Here is a 26,316-nt window from a genome sequence, read left to right as displayed (position 1 = left end):
AAGAAAAGAAGTTAGAATAAAAGGAAGGCAGGAAAGAAGGAAGAAAGGAAAGAAACCATTACACCTGGAGAAGGGTCAGATATAACTTCTAGGCCTAAGATTACTTCTGGAACACTTGTGAGAGGAACACTTGTGAAGGTCAAACTCTAAGACCAAGATTCACAGTGCCTATTTAGGACCAAGACCTAATCTGAACAGCGGAGAATGACCTCCTTACCTCATACCTGCCATCATCCTAACAAGTATCAAATAAAAATAAAATAAGAATACTTTTGGGAAGGTTCCAAGTGATGACATTTCTCTGGTAAGAACCACAAAGGGAAAACCTAGAGTTAAATGTAAAAATCTAAAGCCAATCAGAAAGCAACATCCAAACCCATCTCAATGTCTGACTACATAAACACTAAAACCTACACTAAAAGCTAACCAGAAAAAATTACATACTCATCTCTATGCATAAAAATATTTATCTCAGTTTCTATCTATCCTATACAATATTATCTAGTTTTTACCAAGACTTACAAGTCATATAAAAGGAAGAAAATCAGTCAGAAAAGAAAAAGGAATAATCAGACCCAGACTTAGATATGATGCAAATATTAGAACTATTAGACAGGGAATTTAAATAAGTAGAATAAATATGTAAAGGCTGTATACACAAGGAAGACAAGACACAGTATCACGGGTAATTTCAGCAAAAAAATGGAAACTATTAGAAATCAAAGACACAAAAACAGGCTAAAAGTACCTGTGATAACCTAATCAGTAGATTCAAGACACCCAAGGGAAGAATTAGTAAGCTTGAAATAGTTTACTTAAAATTACTCAAACTGAAATACAAAGAGGGAAAAAGATATAGAGCATCAGCAACTATATGACCATAGCAAGTCTAATATAATTGAAATCTCAAAAAGAGAAAAGGAAAAAAAATTGGCAGAATATATTTCCAGAAATAATGGCTGACAGTTTTTTAGTGACAGACATCAATTTATGGAACCAAGAAGCTCAGAGAACATCAAACCATATAAATACAAAAACAAAACAAAAAACTAAACCAATGTGTATCATTCCAACTGATAAAAATGCAAGACAAGGAGAAAATCTTGAAGGTAGACAGAGAAAAATACATATTACTTAAAAAGGAATAAGGTAACTGCTATAGTAAACTTCTTATCAGAAACCATGTAAACAAGAAGACAGGAGTGAAACCTTTAAAACACTCAAAAAGAAAGAAAAGAAGATCATCAACTAAGAATTATATACCCGATAGAAATATTTCTAAAAAAATAGGGCTTTTTAAAACCTGTTCTACATGACAATGTGAAAAGCATAGAATACAAGACAGTCAGAAAGATAGGTCTACAGAAAGAAATGAGGAGTATCCAATATGGAATAAAGTAAGGTTAAGCATCTCCCCCTTTTATTACTCTAAAGAGTAACTATTTAAAGCAATATGAGGAACAATGTAGGGTGTTTTTATGACATATATAAAAGTAAGGTATATGAATACAATGGCACAAGAGATGGACAGTAGAAATTGAAAATATAGTTATAAAGTTTTTATACTACACAGGAAGTATTGTAATATTATTTGATAGAATACTCAGATTATTATATATACACATATATGTTATTTATATTATATGTTAAATAAACTGTGGGGAAACCATGAAAAATTAAGAGATACACATAGTAAATCAATAAGTGAGATAAACAGAATCATAAAAATGCTCAAATTGACAGAAAACTGAAAAAGAGTGAGAACAAAACAAACAGAAAAAAGATGATGCAAGTGGAAAACATCTAGGCAAGTAGTAGATTTTGTTCAGCCACAATGATGATTTAAATTTAATGGTTTAAACATGCCAGTGTCATATTGGATAAGTAAGCAAGAACCAACCGTGTTTTTATAAGAAACCATCTTTAAATAGAAGAACACATAGGCAAAAATTAAAGGGTTTAGAAAGATAATTCATAAAAACATTTAAGCAAAAGAAATACAATATGTGTGTGTATCTTTTCTAATAACCAAAGCTAAATTCATTAATTCTCCAAATCTGTCACAGTTCAAGACTTCATTGAAAGCTTTTAGTACACAAGTGTTCTAACATTCAGGTATTTAGAAGTAGTGAGTAGACTTTTTGATTTTAAGGCCCAGAAATCAAGGTAGAATTACCATGTTCCTTTTCATAAAATAGCAGAAATTTAGTTATATAGCAAGAATAATTAAAATGTAGTAAAAAAATAGAAATACTTTTGGTGAGTCTTACATAGTTCTGATGTTTTAAATTTTTTTTCACATAACATTTTTTGATGTTAATATACATAATCAACATTCACATTGTAATTTTAATATTGGGATAGTTTTTGAAATCAGTCAAATGTTTGAATTTTGACTAAAATCTGAGCCCTGAGAAATAGTAATCACTTGGTTAATTTTCTAAGTAAACATTTTTCTTTTTCCTCTTTCTGCCTCTTTTTTTTTATAGTGTCTCCCTTAGAGACAATATTAATGATTCAGATCACAAATTGCTTCAGTCAGACAGATTACTTTAGTTCCAAATTCTATCATGTACAGAATGCAGTTGTATCATTTACAGGAACATGGATATGGTTCTCAGCATCTTTTGATCATTTATTTTCATTTATAAATAGAGATGATGATGATGATGATGATGATGATATCTATTCTATAGAGTTGGAATATTGGATGATAATACTTATAAATCTTTTAGAAGAAGGTGTGGCATAAGGGTTATTTGGCATTATTAAGTAATATTTGTAAATGCTATGAACTGAATTGTGTTTCCCTAAAATCCATATGTCAACGTCCTAATTCCCGTTATAACTGTATTTGGAAATGGGACCCAAAAAGAGATGATTAACATTAAGTGAGATCATTAGAATAGGGCTTTGATCTGATAGGATTAGTGTCCTTCTAAGAAGAAATTCAAGAATGCATGCTGTCTCTATATCCACTCACCAAGGAAAAATCATGAGAGGACATAGTGAGGTGATTGCATGCCAGGAATAGAGGCCTCACCAGGAACCAAACCCTGCTGAAACCTTGATCTTGATCTTGAACTTTCCGGTCTCTGGTACTGTGAAAACATTAATTTCTGTTGTTTAAGCCACATCGTGTGTGTGTGTGTGTGTGTGTGTGTGTGTGTGTGTGTGTGTGTGTGTGTTTAAATGACCTTCCACGCAGACTAATACACTAAAGATAGTGTAAATATTTAATTGAAAGAACAGACATCAAGGTATAACAAATTACAGTATGCAAGAAAAAAATAGAGTATTTAGTACCTAGTATGTTTCCATTAAAAATTATTGAATACTTGTTGGAAAAAATTAGTTATTTAAAAATTCAAAGAAGTGAAAAAGGCACCAAAAGTTGGAGTCTTCTGCAACATCTTCAGAAAGGAAGTGGATTTTAATAGCACAAGAATGAAAAGTTCATAAATTTTACCCCACCACTGTCATATTAGGGTTCTCTGATGATCTAACTGGCAGGTCAATTTGCCTATGTCAAGTATCCTGAGATAGAACAGAAAATTTGGTTATTACACATTTAGAATATTTTATAGTATAGTGGTTCTCCATGCTGACTGCACATTATAATTACCTGGAAAGCTTTACAAATACTTCCCCAAGTGTAAGTCCTCCAAAAATAGAGATTTTAATTGACACCAAAATCTTTAAAAGTTCTTCAAGTGGTTCTAATGTTTAGTAAAGGTTGAGGGTTGAGAACAACTGCCATAGTATATGTGTAGGTGAGAATACTTAATGAATGCTAGGGTCTGCATCCAGGCAAAGAAGTGCTTAGACTTAACAAATTCATGGTTGTTTCAAACTGCTTTCTTGAAGAAAGAATATTTAATAAGTTGCACTTATTAAATAAGTACAATAATGTTTTTAGAAAACATTGAACTTCCTTCAATCTAATTTCTGGATGTAATAAACATAAATAATTTATTTCTTTAAATACACAATAATTGAGTCACGAAAAACTATATATATATATTTTATCATTACTAGAGAATATAAATTAATGGGTTTATGTTATTAAAATGACATTTTCATGCCCTCAAAATAAGGTATGATTAACTTCAAAATTCCCATCTATCAGCATAACATTGTCTGAAGCAATAGTCCCTTTTGTTTTCTCTGGGTGGAGGCTTTTCCATATGCTTCTCATAGAAGTAGTAATTTCATTTAAAATCACAGATGGGTTATTGGTGTAGAAATTTGAACAACTGAGAACAGATATCACATAAAACTTCTTGGGTCATTTTGCTTGTGTCACATATTTTATCTCAGACAGAATGCTTCCTCTAAAATCCCTGTAAGTGAAGTATGGTGAATGACCTTCTATTCCTTTTTAAAAATAATATTCATTCCCTTGTAAAGCCAGATACACTGAATGACAGAATGCAACCTAAATTTATTTTAAAATATTATATTGATTATAAATACTAATGTAATTATTCTCTCCCCAGCCTATCAATGAACATAACAAGCTTGGGGAAGGGGGAGACTTTTAAGCCTATATAATAAAAGTAATCATAAACTCCTGATGTAATATCATTGAGTATCTGAATATGATCAGCATTTGTATTTCTACCACCTAAAATAGCAAATAGGTCTCAAGTAGAAATTTCTGTTTCTAGTCTCAGGTGCAAATTAAGAGTAAAGCATTACTTAAACTTTTGATTTTCTTAAGAAATATTTTTGTTCTTTTTGATTTTTATATATTTCATTTTACTGTTATATTGAGAATCCTTATTAATCTGTGTGTTCTTTCTATATTCCTCAGATGAGTGATACTTAAAGTCAATGAATGGATCTCTGTTGAAGGGGAATTACAATTTAACATATAATCAAAAACCATACAGAAAAATTTCATTCAAAACAAAGACCAAAGCAAGGCAGGCCACAGCATAAAAATTTTCAGGGCTTTTAAAAGCATAAGTTCTCTGTGAACTTTGCAATGTAATTTTCCATAAATGACTTACTTTAAACAGCAGACTTTTACACATAACATCCATACCGAAAAAGCAGAAATGAAAATATGCTTGAAATTACCAGCTAAAAGGTGAAATCAAATGGCGATAGCCATGAATGAAAAGTGAGGAACAGTGAGGGGGGGAAAAAGGTAGAACTGTGGATTTGGGTGTATGAGTAACCAGTGATCAAGATAGTAGAATACTTTGTTGCTATAGCAAAGTGGAAGCAAAATGGACATTTTAAGATTAACTCAGCAGGTTCAGAATCCAGTCAATACCTTTGAGCACCTGCTCTGTACATGTTATTGGGAATTGATGTGCACTTCACAAATATACCATAGAGAGGAATCCAGCCAAATGAATGAATATTCAGTCTCTTATTCAGTTGTTTCCTTTCTCCCACTGCTTCTTTAAGTAATAAGCAAACTACTTGCAGCAGCATTTCAGACTGTCTGGCTCATTGTTTCATCCTGTATAACTCAACTGTGCCCTCACCAGGTGCTTGACTTACTTAAGAATAATAGTGGCTGTGGTATTATTCTGAAATGAAAAAATGATATTCTGACATTGCAATTCTTGTTTGGATTTCATTTTCCAGCAAGGATAGTTGAATTTGTTCATTACCATGTTCAATTAATCTTGAGGATAACACAAAAACAATAAAATAATTTAATAGATTAATGAGAACTGAAATGGAGGCAAAATTAATGTTTTACTTAAAACTCCAGTTTTTCTTTTTCTTTCTTTCTCTCTTCTTCCCTTTACTGTATCACTATTCTCTCATCACTCATTTCTTGCTCTCCCAAACATCACAAATCCTCTGTTTTCTCAGTGGTGAGCATGAGTGTGGTCATAGAGAGCAGGACTGACACTAGGCTGTGAGCCAGGGGATGGGCAGGGAAATGAGACAGTCAGCGATAAGGTTGCCTATGCCTTCCTTGTGCTTTTTCCTCACAACTGGAAGCATTATACATGCTGAAAGTGCTGTTTGAATATTCTCATATTTTAAAAAGAGTGTTTAGTGTTTACATGAGAAAGTTCTAATAAAATTAAAAATGATAGAAATCACATAAAGGCTTTATGATAATGAAAGCTTTCATTAATAAAATAAGTTTTATAAAAAGTCTAATACAACTAAGTTAGCTTACCTGTGCCGAATACAAGCAATGTAATTATGTTTCTTTGGTCCAGCTTACCAATCTTAGATTTGAAGCGTAAAATATTAAAATAAATACCATTATACTAATTTAAATAATTATACTAGATTTTAGACAAAAATACACTCTTTTCACATTATTTCCTTGGCAACAACATTAAACCCAAATATGAAAAGCTAAATTTAACATTTCCTTGTAAGGAGCATAAATGCAATTATTTTTCTAAAATTACTATTGATTACATAAAATCATTTTATAAAAGGTTATTTCACATTGGTCTTGCTCATTATTCAAGGACCTATTATTCTGATTTGAACTGAAATGAACATTTTTCATTTTGGCATATATAGAATGATACCTTATTATTAAAATCTCAATTTTTGCATTCAAGAAATATGTAAAACTATGAATAACTTTGAAAATAATTTTTCAAATATATTAATGAATTGAAATCTTACTTCCCAAAGTTTTCAAGTAATTTTTATCTGTGGGCATTTGAAACTTTTTTTTAATGTGGGAAATGTGGCAGAGATTGCTAATTATCTGTTGAAAATCCATTCTCTCCTTTTGCTTTAGCAATAAAAAGAATATATTGATAGAGACAGGAATATATTCAGCTGTATAAAGAACTCTTCTTGTCTTGGCTTTCCTTTGCAAAATCAAGTAGTTTCCTTTTCCCTTATTTTGTTCTTCCTGAGTATGACTAGGAATTACTGGTTGGTGCTCTAGTGTTGATCTTGTTGACAGATTACTTGAAGTACTAAAGATGGGAACTGACATATGGAAGGACTTTGGCACCTCTTAGTGACATCACTGAGATGTTATAGAAACCCAAGTTTGTCTATTTGCCATTCTAAAGCTAATACTCAAGAGACAAGTGGTGTTGGAAAGGAAAGTTTGCTTTATTCAAGAGGCTGGCAACCTGAGGAGAGAGTGGACTAATGTCCAATGACCATCTCCCAGATTCCAGATTAAGGAGTAGGTTTTCAGAGGGGAAATACAGGGTAGGAGATTACATACATATTGGTGAAAAGAGCGAGAAAACCTATGACTATATATGAAAAAAGATGGTGCATTGCATTGAGCAAACATAATATAACCTACACCCCATGTGCACTTTGGAGGAGAGATCAGAACAAGGCAAAATTGAGCCCCTAACCTCAGGAGATTATCTTAGGACAAGAACAAGTGGCTATGGACACTCTTCAAGAGCTGGTGTAAAATGGATGGTGCTTTGGGCTCATTGTCACCTGTTAGGAATACAGGGCTTTCCTTGTTTATATGTTGGAATCATATGATTTGACCTAGAGTCTAGACTTCTGCAGAGACGGATTGGATTTGTTAGTGGGGCTGAAAAGACACTATAGTTGATTAGAGGAAACAATTCTCTGAAAAACAAGCTTTAAAATTCCTGCCAGTTTCAACCTTATTAACCCTGTGGGACACAGTTTCAGACACACACACGAGCAGCACTGGACTACCTGCATAGAACTTAAGCTATATTTTAGAATTTAAGCTATATATTTTAGGGCATATATATTATATGCTTATTTTGAGACCAAGGCCATAAGGCAACAACATTCGTCACTGATACACTGCAGACATTACAATTCCAACTAAGGTTCTGGGTGTGTATTTTCCCACTTGTGTTCCAAGGGAGAGAAGTTCAGTAAACTTCACTGTTTATGAAGTGCTGATGACTCTCTGCTACTCCTGGTCTTAGTGAATAGGTCTTATCAGAGTTCCATGCAGGAAGCATAGGTAACAGGTTGAGAAAATTTCAATGATGAAGAAGGGAGGCTCTGGGAGTTACGAGAGTTTTGTATTTATTGATTTGAATTTGATATTAATATATGTACTAATGACTAAAAAGTTTAACATTCCGACAAATAATCACACTGAGGCTAACTCAGTTTTATAAAGGTTAAAGGATTATTTCTCTGGGTATGTTATTTATTTATTTATTTTCATGAACATTTTATATTATTTTTTTTTTAGTGTTTTTAATGTTTATTTTTTGAGAGAGAGAGAGCGCGCGCGCACGCGCGCGCGCCTGAGTGGGGGAGGGGCAGAGAGAGAGGGAGACACAGAATCCCAACCAGGCTCCAGGCTCTGAGCTGTTAGCACAGAGCCGGTCGCAGGGCTTGAACTCATGAACCATGAGATCATGACCTGAGCTGAAGTCGGATGCTTAACCGACTGAGCCACTCAGGCACCCCTTTCATGAACATTTTAGTATTATTCATTGTCTACCATTAGTTTTTTTCTTCAGAACTATGTTTTTCTCTATCATGTTATTTTTTAAGGAAAAAGTATCTACATTTTAACACTTCTTTTAGGTTTGAGGGAGCATATTTAGGGGACAAACCTTGGTATTTATATGCTGTACACATAGAAAAAAGATAAGAAATCAGAATGAGATGAGAAATCAGCATGTATTTGAGAACAGATTATTATTCCAGAGATATCTTTCTGTTAAAATTCCTTTTTTTGTTTGTCTTTGAGATTATCTTAACTTAAAGCTTAGAAAATAAGTTAAATGTTTTCTGTTTTTAATTTACATTACAGGTTTCTCGCATTAAAACAAATATATATCAAAATGTTCAGTTCAAATATAATATTCAAATGTATCTGTGTTGGATGATATGACTTTCTACTTTAACCCATGCTTATTCCTTAATCCCCTGGAACATTTTTTAAAAATGTTTTTGGGGGCGCCTGGGTGGCGCAGTCGGTTAAGCGTCCGACTTCAGCCAGGTCACGATCTCGCGGTCCGTGAGTTCGAGCCCCGCGTCGGGCTCTGGGCTGATGGCTCAGAGCCTGGAGCCTGTTTCTGATTCTGTGTCTCCCTCTCTCTCTGCCCCTCCTCCGTTCATGCTCTCTCTCTGTCCCAAAAATAAATAAATGTTGAAAAAAAATTAAAAAAAAATGTTTTTGTAATGGTTATTCAATTTTGAGAGAGAAAGAGAGCGTGAGCAGGGAAGGAGCAGAGAGAGAAAGGGAGACACAGAATCAAGGCAGGCTCCAGGCTCTGGGCTGTTGGCACAGAGCCTGATGCAGGGCTCGAACCCATGAACCATGAGATCATGACCTGAGCGACTGAGGCTAAGACACTTAACCGACTGAGCCACCCAGGCACCCCTCCCCTGGGATATTTTAAACTTTCCAATCTTTATATACCTTCAAAATTGAGGATTTCACTAACTCCATATCAGGCATTCAAAACTAATGAAAGTTCCATCTTATACACACAGGATTATCTGCTTATATGCTGCAACCACTGGTCCTGGTCCTTCTGTCTGGAGAATATAAAAATACATACTTCTCCATCCAACTGCATATCATCCAATATTGAAGATACTTAACATTTAAACCCTAAATCTTTTCTATATTAAAATCACCATAAAACATATTTCCAAGCATCATTATCATCTATTACTATTATTTTGGTAATTTATAGTAATAAAAATGTTGATTGCAAGGTAATGTGCAGCTTCTATAGAAAAGAATACAGAGGTGTATGGGAATGAAATTCCATTACATAAGGGATGCTCACTTTCAGATTAGTTACATACTTAGTAGTGAATAAACAAATATGATAAAATTTTAATAAAAGTTTAATCTAGATTACAGCCATGTGAGATTTTGTCGAACTGTTTTATTTTTTAACATATTAGAAAAATAATTTCCTAAAACTAAAAAACTAGGCTTCAGTGGAAAGAATGATAGATTCCAAGTATTGGTAGATCATTAGAGACACTTTCTTAAACAAATAAATACCAGCCAAACATCTATATTTTTGATACTCTTAAATGTTAACATCTTTTTTACTATAAGGTTTAGAGAATTCTATGCAACAGCACAGGTATGGCCTGACATGATTCAATTAGCAACTTCTTCTCTGTACCATATTCCTGTTAAGAGTTGAAACTTGGGGCACCTGGGTGGCTTACTTAGTTGATTTCTGCTCAGGTCATGATCTCACAGTTCATGATATTGAGCCTCATGTGGGGCTCTGAGCTGACAGCGTGGAGCCTTTTTGGGATTCTCTCTCTCCCTATCTCTGTTTCTGCTTCTCCTCCAATTGCACATGCACTCTCTCTCTCTTCAAATAAATAAATAAACATTAAAAAAAAGTATATGAAAAAAGTCAAAACCTATCCCAGAAATTTTTAACACATCCCTCATGCAAGTACCTCATTATATGCTTTAATCAATTATTTTCTGTAAGAAATAAAGATAGATACATGGATGGATGGATGAATAGAGGTTTTTTTGCTGCTAAACATTTTTTATTTCCATTTACACAGGGGATATTTAGCCTGTTAGCCTATTCTAACCTGTCTGGATCATTTTTTATTGTAATGATTTCATCAAAATAATTTACTGTTATTCCTAGCTTCTTCAGATCTGAAAATCTGACATATGTAACTTGTATGATTTTATCTAAATTTTGTATATAAAAGTATGCCAAGTTCCATTTAAATTTAATACATTAGACAACCTACTGAATGAGAGAAGATATTTGAAAATGACATATTTGATGAAGGATTTGTATTCAAAATATATAAATAAAAACTAAATGAGATATCATCTCACACCTTCAAAATGACTAAAATCAAAAGCGCAAGAAACAACAAGTATTGGTGAGGATGTAGAGAAAAAGGAACCCTTTTGGACTCTTGGTGGGAATGCAAACTGGTACAACTACTGTGGAAAACTGTATGGAGAGTCCTCAAAAAATTAAAAACAGAACTACCTCTATGAACCAGCGATTGTGCTACTGGGTATTTAACCACAAAATACAAAAACACTAATTTAAAGTGGTATGTACACCCTTCTGGTTATTGCAGCAGTATTTGTAATAGCCATACCATGGAAGCAACTCCAGTGTCCATCGACAGATGAATGAATAAAGACGATGTGGTATGTATATATATAAGATACTATTATTTATATCCTGGAATACTATTTAGCCATAAAAAGAATGAAATGTTGGTATTTGCAACAACATAGATGAATCTAGAGAATATTATGCTAAGTGAAATAAGTCAGTGGGAGAAAGACAAATACTACATGATCTCACTCATAAGTGCAATTTAAGAAACAAAACAAACAAGCAAAGGAAAAAAAAGGGAGACAGACAGACAGACACACACACACACACACACACATGCCAAAAAACAGATTCTTAATTATAGAGAACAAACTGATGGTTATCTGAGAGAATGTGAAATAAGTGATGGAGATTAAAGAGTACACTTATGATGATTACTCAGTCATATATAGAATTTTTGAGTCACTATATTGTACACCTAAAACTAATATCAGGCTGTATGTTAACTCTACTGGAATTGTAATAAATAAATAAATTTAATACATTAATATTACCAATAGGCACAATTATTAAAAAACATAAAAATACAGAGTTCACGGGAGAACAGAGGCCTTGCCAAAAAAAGATAAATTGGCAGCAATAACTTATTAAGCAATATTTTTATGAAATATTTCACAATAAATAGGTATAAATAATGACATATAAAACACCAAAGCACTTAACGTGCATGTTATATAATACACTGTTACCAATATATTGGAAGTTTCTGCTCAACACCTTTGTTTGTGTTTTCCACTCTCTCCACCACACTTAGTTTATATAATTTCCATGAATTTCATTGTTGTTTTACTACACATTTGTGTATCCCTAACCTAACTAAATATATATATATATATATATATATATATATATATATATATACATATATATACATACCATGTATATATATAACTATGTATATACACATATACACATACATACTTGTATGCATATACATACACACATATAATTACTTTCCATGTTTTAATATTCATATATGTAATTATAGTCTGTATGTTCTCCTAAAGCTCACTTATTAAGAATTTTCTATTAAAGTATTATCTACATATATAGCCATGTATAGCAGCAATGGTATTTTCTCATCAAAGCTCATCAACTAATATTTACACTGAACATATGTTTCTACCAGTAACAAAGGCCAATGCCATGATCCTTTAAGGAGACCAACCAATGTCTTGGTGGCAAGTTGATAACAGTGCATCCCTTCCACTCCAGAAATAACATTTCATCCTAATTATGTTTAGCATGTATTCAAGTTATAAGTTAGCCCCTTTGCCCATGCACTTCACCAAGCATCGCTATCAGAGGTTCACAAAAGTGTGATCCTCCATAATGTGTCTCAGATTTAGAAATCTACTTGATGGAAAATGTGATGTGGGTACATTACCCTGAATTACTGGTCCTAGCTGATGGGTATATCATCCAGAAGTTTCCATCCTGAAAGAACATTGGAGTGGCCTCTTGAAAGTGTAGCAGAAGCACCAGCTTGGTGATTATACATACCCTTTGAAGCTGGCACATTATCCTTCATGATGTAGAACAGTCCTTAAATCAATGGATATTGTATGCTTCTTTAATTTTAAAAGATAGAATAAATGGGCCTGGAAGTAAAGCAATGAAGTAGGAGTGGCCCAGCTGTCAGAAAGTGATTTACTTGGGAAATTAAAGTTTCCATAATCTTAGTCACTGTGAATGTAAAAGTCCTGCTTCCTAGAGAATGAGTATTATTTAAAGTTTTTTAATGCTTATTTATTTTTGAGAGAGAGACACACAGAGCATGAGCGGAGGAAGGGCAGAGAGAGAGGGAGGAAGGGCAGAGAGAGACAGAATCCGAAGCAGGCTCCAGGCTCCAAACTGTCAGCACAGAGCCCTACACAGGGCTCGAACTCATGAACCATGAGATCATGATCTGAGCTAAAGTCGGACACTTAACTGACTGAGCCACCCAGATGCCCCAAGAATGAATATTATAAAAGGGACTTGAATGAAGACCAGGAAGAAGAGTCATATTATGGACAGTGAGAATAGCAAGTACAATGTCCTGATGTGCCTCCAGCAGTGGGAGTGAGATGGAGTAACAGTGATTCATATCATTCTTCTCACAGATTCATATCCACAATGAAAAATACAAAATCTTGATGTTCTTCCTAGTTGCTATATAATTAATCTCTTTTTTTTCACTTCTTTCTAAGCACCTACCCTGTGATTATGTTTTCCGAATCAATTTTTTATTCTTACGTTTTATACCACCGTTAGTTTTTCTAAGATTGCCTGTATTTAGATTCTTTTCAATAAATTCATTGGTCACATGTCACATCTAAATTCTAATCCTTAAATTATGCAGAATTATATACTGTTAAGTATCTACTCATTTAAATTAGTTTTTAACTTCTATGATAAGATTGCTCATTCTCCTGTTGCACAATAAAATGAGCAACATGGTTAGGAGGGAAAGTAAACCTGGGCAGATTCATCACTCCACAATTTTCTAATCTCACTAGTATGAGTTCTACTTCTATCTCTGCCAGGGAAATTGACCCTAACAGAATGGTTTACCTTACACAGATGCTAGTCAAAATATACACATTCTTCTGATTAATATGATCTTAAACTTTCTTATCAAAAGTAACTGTCTTTCCCCACTAAACCATTTCTCTTCTTGGAATTGATTTTAAATATTTGTTGAATGAATACATGATTATAATCTTCAGTATTCTGTTTTATTTCAGCCTGGAATCTGTTGACATATAACATTTATAAATCATTTCTCTCTTCCTATTGTTCTCCTATATACACAGTTTTACTCTAGTACTTAATTTATTAAATCTCATAATCTCTCCTAACTTTCATAATCTAGTACAATATGATTTTGCTATAATTAGGCAATGATATTTCCCAGTATTTCTCAGACGTCCAAAGCAAGATTTAGTTAGATATATTTTCACCAGTGGAATTCCCAGGGTTTTATTTATTCTATTCAAAGTCTTTGTTTTTAATTGACTACTATCTTCCTTTTCCACAGAACCTTTTACAGTTAAGGGCACACATTTTCCCTTTCTGAGGTATGTAGCATTTTTTTAAGCCATAATTTAATTATTTCAAATACCTCATATGCCTTAATTTTTTCTTACTAATTTTAAGTCAATATTTATACATATTTTGTGTGTATGTATACGTGCACATATTTTCTTCTCTTTTATCTCTTACAAATCTTGGAAATGCTGAGTGCAAAACAGATACGTAGACAAAGTGAGTATTACTAATTCGTTACTTAATTCATCATTCTGGACTTCATTTCCTTATTTGAAAATCAGAGACATAAATATTTGATTTTATTTATTTATTTTACAAGCACATAGTAAAAGAAAAGTGTGGTCAGAATATATGTAATAGTCGTCACATAATATAGAATCAGATAGCCTATTTTGGAATTCTTATTTTGTGGCTATTAACTGTATAACCTTAAGCAACTTACCCTGTTTGTTTCACCATTACTTCATCCTTGATACAACTTATAGACTAGTAGTGGGGTACAGTCATCATCATCATCACCATCATCATCATCATCATCATCACCCTCATCAATACAAAGGAAAAAATAATTACTTTTATTGGCTACTAACTGTGTGCCAGAAACTATTCTAAGAACCCTCTAGGATATGGGACATATAAATGAATTTCAATATAATAGCCAGTGGAAGTCTTAAATATGGAATGATTTTTTAAGAAAATTATGAGGCTACTCTTTTAGCTCACAATTGGTATCCTATCAGAATACTTAGAAAATCAGTAGATAAAAAAAATCTATAATATTCAGAATCTATTCTTTGTCAAGAGTCAGAGCAGTGGATCAGAATTAAAGTACCAGTTAGTAAAACTGTGTACTCTTGTTATGAGTCCAACAGTCTAGTATAGTCTGTTGTAGAATGAGAAAATTCCATAGTCTTTGAATAGACCCACTATTTAGAAGGGAATAAGAAAATAACTACCTTCTCACTTTGGCCAAACCCCTTTTTTATATTAAGTATAATTTGGTGAATATATTTGTGCTATAGTTACTAGTTAGAAACCTCAATAGAGAATAATTTCTGTAAGTATTTCTAGGCTTAAAAAATTGTGAAACTGTACAAATTTACTTGAGAATTTACTGCTTACAAAAAGTTGATTATAGGAGTTCAATAACAAGATAAGAAGAGAGCATAAAACAGGGTGTTCACAATTGTTAAAACACATAGCATGCAACAGCAATTCACTTTGGTTGATGGAATGCTGAGTGTCTTACTGAGCTTGATATGGCTTTGGTACCCCATTTAGAGTACATTTTTTACGTCACGTTCCATCTCCCACACAATTTTTGGCAGGCAAGATAAGACATGAGGAAAAGAAAAACACAAAAATTTCCATAGACACCTAAAGGTTTTTGATGGAAAAAATTAGGAAATAATTTTAAATTAAATAAGTAATGCAAAAATCAGTAGCTGTGTTTTTATTCTTAAATAGAGTGGCCATAAGTTGGTACAGTGACATAGGCAAGTTTAAAATATTATAAATATCTAGAAGCTCCAGAACATCTAGGAAGAGTTTATTGGCTGTCAGAAAGATATCACAAGAGATTTACACATAGAAAAACAACAACAACAACAACAATAAACAACAGTCATCATCATCAGCAGCAGCATTCTAGCCCTGGCTTAACAATTAAAATGGAGAAAAATGTCTTAAGCAAAATTTTAAAAAATAACAAAAACATCAGAAAACTTTTGATGAAGACATGCTAATAGGATATCAAAATGAAATTTAAAATACTGGTAGAAAAATTACGATAAAATTTAATAAATGTCAGAATAGCTTACAGACTTCAGTATAACAAAAATCAATTAAAAAAAAAAAAGACAGACACCCAGATTGGAGAGAAGAATCTCTATTCACACATGAAACGATCTTGTATGTAGAGTATCCTACGAAATCCACTGCAAAACTATTATAGCCAATAACTTAATTTAGCAAGGTTGCAAGATATAAGATTAACACAAAATCCATTGTATTTCTATATACTGGAAATGAACAATTTGAAAATGAAATTAAGAAAACAATTATATTCACAAGCGCATCAAAAATAATAGAATTCTTAGAAATAGGTTTAATAAAATAGATGTAAAACTTATACTCTGAAAACTACAAAAGATGATTGAAGTAAATTAAAGAGATCTAAATAACTGAAAAAATCCTGCTTTCATAAATTGGAAGACTTAACATTGTTAAAACGTCAGTATCCCCAAACTGATCTGCAGATTCAACATAATCCCTAACATAAGTCGATAAGCTTGTTCTAAAATTCATATAGAAAGCACAAAAAAAAACAGCCCTGAAAAAAGAACAAAGTAGAAGTCATATTTCCAGATTTCAAGTTTTTCTACAAATCAAGCAAGAGTAATCAAAAGGATAAACAGATACATCAATGGAATAGGATTGAGAGTCCAGAAATGAACCCATATATATTTGATAAATTGATCTTCAACAGAGGTTTTAAGACCATTCTATAAGGAAAGAATAACCTTTCAATAAATAGTGTTGAGACAATGAATAGTCACATTCCAAAGAAGGAAGTCAGACCTTACCTCACCTTGTACAAAAAATGAACTCAAAATCATCAAAGATCCAAATATAATAACTAAAATTATAGAATTCTTATAAGGAAACATAGAAGGAGATCTTATTTGAGCTGAGCAAAGAAGTTATTATACTGAAAGGATAAAATCATCTGTATCATTAAAACAACTCTTTGAGACTGACTTATAACTAATTCTATTTGGTATTATATTAGATTATCTAACTTACATTATTTAATGCACTTTTAGTTTGCATATAGCAATGTATAGAAGCTGTCTATGACTATTTAAACCCCCATGTTAAATGGAGAACAGGACAAATAACCAATATTGTAATATATTATTTATGAAGCAGATTCTTAAAAACAAATCTTTTTGGAAAAGAAGATAGGAGAATATCTTTCAGGTCAAGATACGATAATGTAGTATCTAAACATATGCTTTGATTTTAGACAATTCTGTTTATAAATGCTTTGTCTTTGCCTTACTAACTTAATGACCTTAAGTCACATACACCCTCCATGGCTTAGACTTTTTATCTGTAAAATGGGAATAAAACATTTCTAAATAATATAACAGTTGTTCAGGTTAGCATCAATTAGATGCCTTATATAAAACTCATAACATGTCTCTGCACCCGGGAAATATTTAAAGGTAAATAGAAGTTTTATTAGCATGATTGGCATTTCTTTTGGGTTAAATTAAAAACAAAACAAAAATACAGTAAATGAACATCCAACCAGCAAACCCAGGAATCTACCACCAAAAATAAGCATTTCAAATTTGCCATAAAGGCAAAAAAAAATTTGCTCTGAAATGAAGTTTGTCTTTTCTTTTTAGCTTTGTTGTGGTGTAATTAAAAAATAAAATTGTGCATATTTAAGCCCATCTTCAACTATCTTTGTTAAAAGTGTGGTACAGACATGACAGGTTTAAAATGACAGCCCTTAAGGCAGAATCCTCAAAAGTTTCATTTTATAGTGTAGAGTGGTGTTAAAGGATTAGAGAAAGGTTTGGTTAATAGGATTTTTATTGGAAATTCTAAGGGATATGCAAAAAAAGTGTGGGGCATACATGAAAGTATATTATAAACATTTGTATGTACACATATGAAAATTTCCATAATTAATAGCAAGAAACATGGCAGAATAATGTGACTGTTTCAAGAAGCTTTCAAAAGCCAATTTGAACCAGGAATATTTATTTGAGCTGAGTCTCTATACCTCTTGAAATTAACCTAACACTAATTCAAGTCCTATTGTCTTACTGGTAAAAATAAATAGACTATAACTTGATTTATAAGTGATGTAATAATCAACTATGAACTTTGGTTTTCTATGCTATGCTAATAAAGGTGTGTTGAATTTAGAATCTTCTAGAACAGAGAGAAAGGTTGATAAGGTGATAATATGCTATGGTTATAAATCATGTTCTTGCTATAGAAATAGTTCTTCGTTTCTTTCTAGTGATAGTATGTTTGTCTCCTGTCTCTTCTCTATTTTTATTATTAAGATATGTTTTTATGGAGACAAAATGAACAATTGTGTCTTTTGAGACTGACAGACTAGAAGATTAGATTTTTTTTTGTTTCAACTACTTCAGTAGGCCTTTGTTTTGCAAATATATGTTTTGTAAATAGTGTACATTTGTTCTTTCCATTTTATAGAGCAATATGATTTTACATGCAAATGGAATAGTTTTATGTCTCCCTACAACCTATTTACCTAATGTATTAGAGTATCTTAGAGTTTCAGTGTTCCAAGTTTTGATGTCTATGTTCCAAAGATAAATGTGCTATATATTCATAGCCCCACACATCAGTTAAATATGTATATATTTATATATATACATGTATTTATATATATATGTATTATATATGTATATAGTATATTATTATATATAATATATATGTAATATTATATACATAATTATATATATAATTCAGTAAAAATATTACTTATCTTGTATACAGAACTCATTATTAAATATGGCTTGCTAAATTTTCTTTCTCTGCCTGAATTAACATAGTTTTTGATTTCATAAACATTGTCATTGATTAAATTTTATTTCTCCATATATTTTTCTGTTTGTCTATTTTATAGAGAGGTGAGTGCTCAGGCATAAATCTTTTCAAGACTTCTTTGTAGAGGTATGTTAAAATACTTATATATTTATATTTGTGGCAATTGGGAGAATAAGTTAAAAAATCAATGTAGTTTTCTGTACTGAGAAGCCAATCAGATAATGTTTACTTGTATGATCTCTAATCAAGAAGTTTTATTATTTGGGAATTTAAGATTAAAGCATCTTTGAGAATAACTTTCAGAGGGGAACACTTCTATTTGAAATATGATTGACACCTAATATTTATTGAATGCTTACAAGGTCCTGAGAATTGTCTAAGCACTTTAAGTGTGTATATTATTCAAGTTCCACTGTAACCCTTTCAAAAATTAAGCTTAAGAAATGAGAGAGAGAGTAAGAGAGAGAGAGAGAGAGAGAGAGAGAGAGAGAGAGAGAGACCGAGAGAGGAAAGTGAGAGAGGTGTCAAGAGAATTTAAGTTCCCCAAGATCACACAGCTACTAAGTGACAAAACAAGAATTCAAACTCACATGTTCTGACATTAGAACTTGAGCACCTGATCACAGACCTTAACTACCTCCCAAGAGAAAAACAGTGAAAAGGAATGATAAATTACTGATAATATTGATGGAGCTTGGAAATTATTTTCCCTTAATGTGACTTTGGGTATATCTTTAAAGTGATAAAACTAACTGGTATGGCTGAAGTTTCATAACAGAAAATTAAATTGCATGATATTAAAAATACTTCATTGATAAGACATGATACTTTCCTTAGGTATTTGGACTACCATTTGACTATTTGTAAGTTATTATAAATATTAGTAGTAGTAGTAGTAGTAGTAGTAGTAGTAAATGTTTATTTTTGAGAGAGAAAGAGAGAGTGAGCATGTGCAGATGAGCAGGGGAAGGGCAGAGAGATTGGGAGACAGAGGATCCAAAGCAGGCTCTGTGCTGACACCAGAAAGCCTGATATAGGACTCAAACCTACCAACCATGAGAACATGACCTCAGCCAAAGTTGGATGCTTAAAGGACTGAGCCACCCAGGTGCCCCTACAAGTAATTACTATTAAAGAGATCAGAAATACATATAAAGTTTTAAGAACGAGCATATACACTGTTAGAATTCTGCAGTGCCATAACTGAAGTAAAAACTAGACTATTTCTTTCAGCATTAAGCAGAATCTTAAAAGGTATATATTACTTTTATAATTTTAATAAACATTTGCGTTGCTATTTTCCCACACTTAGGCATCCAAATATAGAGAAATCTTAGGAATTTATTAATAAAGATAATCTGAACTTGAGTCTTTTGGTGCCACCTTCTGGCATGTATAATTGTATAAAATATTCCAAATTCTAACAAAGTTTCTAATGACTAAATAAGTTAAATTAGCTGGTTTTACGTTTGTTCAGTATATACATTTCTACTTTGAGTTTGTTTTTGCTGACGTCAATATGGAGAAGGTCTTGAAGTATACAAAGGCAGTATTCAAATTCCATTGTAATATTTAGTATGTAATAATGGTACATAGAAAAAAACTGATAGGAAAAGTAGTGGCGTTAAAAAATTAGGATTCTTTTCATTTTATTAAGGAAACTTTGCCAATAAGTTTTAAAATGTTATTTTATTCTCAGAAACTAAATATAGGACTCAATACCTTTAATTGTTCTTTGAATTAATTGTGTTTGATCCGATACTATAATGTTTACAAATTACTTCATGACAGTCTACTCAGGTTATTTCTGTTTCATTAATATGCCATTTATTGCACAAAGATTAATGTTAGCTGTCTATATTTGCCACAGCTTCCTCTGATAAAAGTAGAAAAAATAATTTCTGGAGGAAAAGGTAAGAAAGTTTTATCTAATGATGGTGACCTATTTTTCCTGGAAACCATTAGCATCTAGTGCTATTACAGGTGGAATTTAAAAACAAAATTAGAGGACCACAAAAAATGCATCCTTAGATAATGCTGATCTTATCATTATGCAAATTTTGCAATAAATGTAACCATTTGCTAGAAAATCAAAGTGGAAAATTTGAGAACAAGCAATTTTTTAGCTTATTATTGACTCTTGTCATTATTGTTATTAGCAATAGTAGTATTAGTACACCCTTTCAAATACTCCATTCAGTTCTATAAATTTAAAAAGGAAGACTTTTAGTTATTCCTTTAAAAATTTGGAATACCACATATTCCCAAGTCCTTACATATGGCTGTAAAAAAAAAAAAAAACAAAAAACAAAAAAAAAACCAAAAAACTTCTGCCAGTTATATTTCCCAATTAGAGTTCATTTATTTTCTCCATATTAGTTTTGTTAAGAAATTACAGAATATCATTAGACTGCACTTACTGTAAGATTCTGAGAGGATACTGCAAACAGTATAAAATTACCAAATTACCAAATATATGCATTTAACATGGGAAATAATGGCAGGAAGAGGCTCAGTTTTCTGTAAGAACATTTATAGAAGGGAAATACTGAATTTTGAATAGTATGTGAGGTTTACCAAAAAATGTATTTTTTTTTTTGTTATTTAAATTTTAGTTAACATACAGTTGAATACTGGTTTCAGGTTTTAGTCTTCCTCTGATTGACTTATTTGGCTTAGCATAATCCATTCTAGCTCCATCCATATCATGGCAAATGGTAACATTTCATTCTTTTTGAAGGCTGAGTAATATTCCATTATGTGTGTGTGTGCATGTGTGTGTGTACCACATCTTCTTTATCCATTCATCAGTCAATGAACATTTGGGCTCCCTCCATAGTTTGGCATAGTTTGGCAGTTTGGCTAATACTGCTATAAACATTGAGGTGCATGTGCCCCTTAGAATCAGTATTTTTGTATTCTTTGGGTCAATACCTAGGAATGCAATTGCTGGACCAAAGGGTAATTCTATTTTTAGTTTCTTGACGAACTTCCATACTGTTATTTAGAGTGGCTGCACCAGTTTGCATTCCCACCGACAGTGTAAGAGGGTTCCCCTTTCTCCACATTCTTGCCAACACCTGTTCTTCCTTGTGTTGTTAATCTTAGCCATTCTGGTAGGTGTGAAGTGGTATCTCATCATGTTTTTGATTTGTATTTCCTTTGTGATGAGTGATGTTGAGCATCTTTTCATATGTCTGTTAGCCATCTGGATGTCTTTTTTGTAAAAGTGTCCATTCATGTCTTCTGCCAGCTTCTTCACTGGGTTATTGTTTTCTGGGTGTTGAGTTTGATAAGTTCTTTATAGGTTTTGGATACTAACCTTTTATCTGATATGTCATTTGCAGATTTATTTTCCCATAGCATAGGCTGCCTTTTAGTTTTGTTGTTTCCTTTGCCATGAAGAAGCTTTTTATCTTGATGAAGTCCCAATAGCTCCTGTTTACTTTTGTTTCCCTTGCCTTCAGTGACTTGTCTAGTAAGAAGTTGCTCCAGCCAAGGTCAAAGAGATTGCTACCTATTTTCTCCTCTAGGATTTTCATGATTTCATGTCTCACAATTAGGTCTTTCATCCATTTTGAATTTATTTTTGCATATGGTGTAACAAAGTGGTCGAATTTCCTTCTGCATGTCACCATCCAGTTTCCCCAACACTGGGAATAGACGGTCTGTTTTCCATTGAATATTCTTTTCTGCTTTCTCAAAGATGAGTTCCCCATATAGTTGTAGGTTCATCTCTGGATTTTCTATTCTGTTCCATTGATCTATGTGTCTGTTTTTGTGCCAGTAGCATACTGTCTGGATGATTACAGCTTTGCAATGTAGCTTGAAATCCAGAATCAGGAGGCCTCCAGTTTTGTTTTTCTTTTTCAGGATGGCTTTGACTATTCAGGGTCTTTTGTGGTTCCATACAAATTTTAGGATTGTTTGTTCTAGCTCTGTGAAAAATTCTGATAGTATTTTGATAGGATTGCATTAAATGTGTAGATTGCTTTGGGTAGTATAGACATTTTAACATTATTATTATTATTATTATTATTATTATTATTATTAATTCATGTCCTCTTAAATTTCTTTCACAAGTGTTCTATAGTTTAATAGTATAGATCTTTTACCTCTTTAGTTAGGATTATTGCTAGGTATTTTATTATTTTGGGGGCAATTGCAAATGGGATCGATTCCTTGATTTCTTTTCTGTTGCTTTGTTACTGGTGTATAGAAATGCAACAGATTTCTGCACCCTGATTTTATGCCCTACAACTTTGCTGAATTCATGCAGTTCTAGCAATTTTTTGGTGGAATCTTTTTGAGTTTTATACATAGAGTATCATGCCATCTGCAAATAGTGAAAGTTTAACTCTATCTGGGCCAATATGGATTCTTTTTTAAATTTTTGTTGTTGTTGTTGTCTGATTGCTGAGGCTAAGACTTCTAGTACTATGTTAAATAGTAATGGTGATGGACCTCCTGGTCTTGTTCTTGAATGTAGGGGAAAGGCTCTCAGGTTTTCCCCAGAATGATATTGGCTGTGGGTCTTTTGTAAACGGCCTTTTGATGTTGTGGTTTGTTCCATCTATCCCTACTTTGTTGCAGGTTTTTGTCCAGAATGGAGCTATATTTTGTCAAATGCTTTTTCTGCATCTATTGAAAGAATCATATAGTTATTATCCTTTCTTTTATTAAGGTGGTATATCACATTGATTGATTTGCAAATATTGAACCACCCCTGAAGACCAGTAGTAAATCCCACTTGAATAATTCTTTTAAAGTACTGTTGAATTAAATTTCCTAATATCTTGTTGAGAATTTTTGTATCCATGTTCATTGGGGATATTGGACTGTAATTCTCCTTTTTAGTGGGATTTTTGTCTGGTTTTGGAATCAAGATAATGTTGGTTTCATAGAATGAGTTTGGAAGATTTCCTTCTATTTCTATTTTTTGGAACAGTTGAGAAGAATAGGTATGAACTCTTCTTTAACATGTAGAATTCCCCTGGGAAGCCATCTGGCCCAGGACCCTTTTTGAGGGATTTTTGAGTACTTATTCAATTTATTTGCTGATTATGGGTCTGTTCAAATTTTCTATTTCTTCCTGTTGCAGTTTTGGTAGTTTGTGAGTTTCTAGGAATTTGTCTATTTCTTCCAGATTGCCCTGTTTGTTGCTTTATAATTTTTCATAGTATTGTCTTATAATTCTTTGTATTTTTTCATGTTGGTTGTGACCTCTCCTCTTTCATTTGTGATTTTAATAATTTTTATAAGTTTGGCTAGGGGTTTATCAATTTTGTTTATTATTTCAAAGAACCAACTCTTAGTCTTCATCTCTTCTATTGGTTGTTGTTGTTGTTTCTATATCAATTATTTCTGCTCTAATATTTATTATTACCCTCTTCTGCTGGCTTTATGTTTTATTTGCTATCCCTTCTCTAGCTCCATTAGGTTAAGTTGTGAATTTGGGAACTTTCTTGCTTCTCTAGATAAGCCTGAATTGCAGAATACTTCCCTCTTAGAACTGCCTTTGCTGCATCCCAAAGGTTTTGTACCATTGTGTTTTCATTTTCATTTGCTTTCATGTATATAGTTTTTAATTTCTTCTTTAATTTCCTGGTTAACCCATTCATTCATTAAGATTTTTAATGTTTATTTACTTTTGAGAGAGAAAGAAGCAGAGTGCAAGCAGGGGTGAGGAGAGGGAGACACAGAATCCAAAGCAGGCTCCGGGCTCTGAGCTGTCAGCACAGAGCCTGACATAGAGCTTAAACTCATGAACTGCAAGATTGTGAACTGATATAGAGTCACAGGCTTAACTGATTGAGCCACACAGATGCCCCACAAGCCATTCATTCTTTAGTAGGATCTTCTTTAACCTCCATATATTTGGTGGGCTTTCCAACATTTTTCTTGTAGGTGGCTTCATAGCATAGTGATCTGAAAATATGCATGGTATGATCTTGATTTTTGGTACTTGTTGAAGGTTGATTTGTGACCCAGTATGTGATCTTTTCTGGAGAATGTTCCATGCGCACTTGAAAAGAATGTGTTTTCTGCTGCTTTTGGGTGACTTGTTCTGAATATATCTGTTAAGTCCAACCAGGTCAGTGTGTCATTCAAAGCCATTATTTCCTTGTTGAGTTAGATGATCTGTCCATTGCTGTAGGTGGGCTGTTAAAGTCCCCTACTATTATTGTATTGTATTATTATCAATGAGTTTCTTTATGTTTGTTATTAATTGATTTAAATATTTGGTTTCTCTCAAGTTGGGAGCATAAATATTTATTGATAGAGAGACCTCTTAATTATGATATAATGACCTTCATCTTTTGTTACAGTCTTTGTTTTACAAAGACTGATATAAGTATGGCTACTCTAGCTTTCTCTTTTATGTTCGTTAGCATGATAGATGGTTCTCCATCCCCTCACTTTCAATTTGCAGGTGTCTAAAATGGGCCTTTTGTAGGCAGTATATAGATGAATCTTTTTTTTTTCTTTTAATCCATTCTGATACCCTGCATCTTTGTTAGGAGAATTTAGTCCATTTACATTAAGAGTGATTATTGAGAGATATGAATGTAGGGGCTCCTGGATGGCTCAGTCGGTTAAGCGTCCGACTTCAGTTCAAGTCATGATCTCACGGTCTGTGAGTTCGAGCCCCGCGTCGGGTTCTGTGTTGACAGCTCAGAGCCTGGAGCCTGCTTCAGATTCTGTGTCTCCCTCTTTCTCTGCCCCGCCCCTACTCATGCTCTGTCTCAAAAATAAATAAAAATATTAAAAAAGATATGAAATATATGAATTTAGCGCAGTTGTTTTACTGGTAGATGATGCTCTCTGGCCCTTTCTAGTCTTTGTTGCTTTTGGTATTTTTTTTCTTTTCCTCCTCTACTTAAAGAGTTCCCCTTAAAATTTCTTATGGGGGTGGGTTTAGTGATCACAAACTCCTTTAGTTTTTGTTTTTCTGAGAAACTATCTCTCCTATTTTGAAAGACAGCCTCGCTGGATAGAGTATTCTTGGCTGCATATTTTTCTGATTCAGCACATTGCCACTCCTTCTGGCCTGCCAAGTTTTATGGAAAAATATGCTTCAAACCTGATTTGTCTTCCCTTGCAGGTTAAGGACTTTTTTCCCTTGCTGCTTTCAGGATTCTGTGTATTTTGTGAATTTGACTATGGTATGTCTTGGCAATGGCTGAATTTTGTTGAATTCAATAGGAGTTCTCTGTGTTTCTTGGATTTTGATGTCTGGGTTCCTCCCCTGATTATGGAAGTTTTCAGCTATCAGCTATAATCTGTTCACATAAACCTTCTGCCCCCTTTTCTCTCTCTTCATCTTCAGAGACTCCTATGATACCTTCAGGTATTCCCCTGATACGAATGTTATTACATTTTTAACAAGCCTCTGAGTTCTCTAAGTCTACTTTCACGATCCCTGTCTTTTGTTTCCCTCTTCTTTTCAACTTCATTATTTTCCATAATGTTATCTTCTATATCGTTAAGCCATTCCTCTGCCTCATCCATCCTTATTTTTATGGTCTGTATTTGGGTTTGCATCTTGGTTATAGCATTTTTAATTTCAGCCTGACTAGATTTTAGTTCTTTTATCTCTGCAAAAAGGGATTCTCTGGTGTCT

General features: G+C 32.9%; 1 long non-coding RNA gene across 4 annotated transcripts in view; it reads left to right on the top strand.

Moving 5' to 3' along the window:
• The window catches only part of LOC123384970, a 476,510-nt gene that overhangs the window by 296,527 nt on the left and 153,667 nt on the right, over positions 1-26,316 (top strand). For 3 of the 4 annotated variants that reach the window (XR_006596840.1, XR_006596841.1, XR_006596842.1), the window contains exons 4-5: positions 14,083-14,122; positions 18,772-18,818. This is a non-coding gene — a long non-coding RNA (uncharacterized LOC123384970). The remainder of the gene's footprint in view (positions 1-14,082; positions 14,123-18,771; positions 18,819-26,316) is intronic. The other variant, XR_006596843.1, reaches the window with a different exon arrangement.

This window comes from Felis catus, chromosome B1 (genome assembly GCF_018350175.1).
Source record: "Felis catus isolate Fca126 chromosome B1, F.catus_Fca126_mat1.0, whole genome shotgun sequence".
NCBI lineage: Eukaryota > Metazoa > Chordata > Mammalia > Carnivora > Felidae > Felis > Felis catus.
The sequence above is the reverse complement of the archived record's forward strand: the minus strand, read 5'-3'. Positions and strand labels throughout refer to the sequence as shown.